General features: G+C 51.0%; 1 protein-coding gene across 1 annotated transcript in view; it reads right to left on the bottom strand.

Moving 5' to 3' along the window:
* Positions 1-1,695, bottom strand: part of TCEA3 (transcription elongation factor A (SII), 3) — a 43,976-nt gene extending 42,281 nt beyond the window's left edge. The window contains exon 1 of the mRNA XM_010830032.1: positions 1,637-1,695. The gene's annotated coding sequence lies outside the window, so the exon portion shown is untranslated. The remainder of the gene's footprint in view (positions 1-1,636) is intronic.
* Between the last annotated feature and the right edge of the window lie 876 nt (positions 1,696-2,571).

Consider the following 2,571-nt stretch of genomic DNA (forward strand, 5'->3'; position numbering starts at 1 on the left):
AGATGGTGACTGCAGCCATGAAATTAAAAGACGCTTACTCCTTGGAAGGAAAGTTATGACCAACCTAGATAGCATACTCAAAAGCAGAAACATTACTTTGCCAACAAAGGTCTGTCTAGTCAAGGCTATGGTTTTTCCTGTGGTCATGTATGGATGTGAGAGTTGGACTGTGAAGAAGGCTGAGTGCTGAAGAATTGATGCTTTTGAACTGTGGTGTTGGAGAAGACTCTTGAGAGAGTCCCTTGGACTGCAAGGAGATCCAACCAGTCCATTCTGAAGGAGATCAGCCCTGGGATTTCTTTGGAAGGAATGATGCTAAAGCTGAAACTCCAGTACTTTGGCCACCTCATGCAAAGAGTTGACTCATTGGAAAAGACTCTGATGCTGGGAGGGATTGGGGGCAGGAGGAGAAGGGGACGACAGAGGATGAGATGGCTGGATGGCATCACTGACTCGATGGACGTGAGTCTCAGTGAGTTGGTGATGGACAGGGAGGCCTGGCGTGCTGCGATTCATGGGGTCGCAAAGAGTCGGACATGACTGAGCGACTGAACTGAACTGAACTGATGACTCTGGAGTATTTACGACATTTGTTTTTTAACATAATTTAATTGTAAGCATATAGTTTAATGTTAAAAACAATTGCTGTATTTAACAACAATGCTGAAAGTTCAACAACCAGCATTAAACCAGTCCCAGCTCACCACTGGGTGTGTGCCTGTGTAGGTCACACTGCATATATAACTGGTTCATGTCGGAGAACAGCCGTGCGCGCCGGCTGTACTGGACTCACAATGCCGTGGGCAAATGTTGCCAGGCACGTCTTTTGGCATGCACGTACGGGACGTGCAGCCAGCAGAATCTCCAGCTCAGGTGGGGAGCTGCTGTGTGTATGCCGCTTAGAGGACTGGGCTGATGGAAAAGTTCGTTCAGGTTTTTCCAAAAAAGCTGTCATGGAAGCCCGCACGAACTTTTTGGCCAACCCAATATAATGTGTCTATTTGTCTTTGTGGGATGACGTCTATGTCGCAACCCGTCTGGACACGTAAGTGCAGCTGTTTGCTACGTTTATAGCTTTGCACGTCGGGGCACAGCTTATGGTGCACACGCACACGTTTAAACATGTGTACAGTTGTCTTCGTGTCTTTTTCTGAAAATATAATGGTCAGTGTGTCGGTCGTGTCAGGGTCAGTAAGCACATCTGTCGTGCAGTTATTTATGTTCACAGCTGCTCATTTAACCATACGGTGTGTGGCTGCATGTAGCTATGTCTGTGTGTGATCGTGCGGCATTTTGCTGTATGTCTGAGGCTGGTACAGAAGATATGCGCTTACAGCATCTGACAAAAGCCCTAAGTTGCTGGGACTTCAGTAATTGGCAGTAAATCCCGGGCCTGAGCTGCAACGTGGAAGATCCGTCTTCTTACAGGAAGTGTGTCCTCCCCCTAACCACCACTGGGCGGGCCCACTTTGGCTCCCAGAGCAGGCCCCACCTTTCTAGGTTACATGCCCAGAGCTCTGTGCCCACCCAGATGCTGCCAAGAACCCAGGCGCAGACGTGGCTGCAGACCGGCTCTGTGTTCCAGGGACCCTGTGGCCAGACTTGCATCTTTCCTGGAGAGAGTTCTGGGTACTTACACAGGACTCCTTGCCAAAGGACACTATTTCTTCTTCCCATTTCACAGAAGAAGAAATCCAGGGCTAGAGAGAGAAAGCAGAGTGGTGGGTCTAGAGCCATAAAAGGAGTGAGGGGAGGCCAGGGCAGGTCCCTTCCTCCTCAGCCACTCTGCCTTGTCTCAGGTCTCCTAAGCTTCCCACTCCTGCTCTCTCACCAAGAGGCCTAGAATCTCCTGGCCGAAGTCGGGGGTCAGCAACCGGCAGGGCTGGGACAACTTGTCTGATTGAGGTGGAATCTGGTTCAAGAGACCCAGGCTGGGGTTTGCCTCGCCCAGCTGAGTCCCATGACCTGAGGCTCAGTTTCACTGACTTTGGAGCATCCTGGAATGGAGACTCCTTAAAATCTGCAGGTTTCTGCATTTCCTCTGGCTGAGCAAAAGCACGTGTCACTCTCTGAGCCTTCCCAAGTGCCAGCCCAGATCATCCTAAGGGTTTCACATCTCTTCCACCTTCACCATCACCAGCAGAGACAAAAAAAATCCATTGACAATCCTTCCCAGGGGGTAGGTCATCTCATCTCACAGATGAAGAAACTGAGGCTCTGGTCTTCAGATGGACACCAACTCAATACTGCCCATGTCTTACTTGAGGGCTCCCTGTCACCCCATGGGTCCAGCAATCCCTCCCTTGTCCCTGCTCTAAAGGCACCCTTAGGGTCCAGCCCTTTCCTGAGCTTCTAGGATTACAGAGTGTGTTGGATATTCAAGTCCTGCTTCCACATGTGCCCCTGGATGGCAGAAGGAAGAGGGTTCTGGGACAGGGTGGAAAGGGAGGGGGGACTGCCTGCCAGGCTACCCTCCCAGGCTACCCTCCCCTCTCACCCCACTCTGGGTGAGTACCAGCCCTCCCTATCCCAAGGCCAAGTTTGCTTGGCTAGGAATCCAGCGGCAGCCAA

Source organism: Bison bison, unplaced genomic scaffold (assembly GCF_000754665.1).
Source record: "Bison bison bison isolate TAMUID 2011002044 unplaced genomic scaffold, Bison_UMD1.0 scf7180017864516, whole genome shotgun sequence".
Taxonomy (NCBI): domain Eukaryota; kingdom Metazoa; phylum Chordata; class Mammalia; order Artiodactyla; family Bovidae; genus Bison; species Bison bison.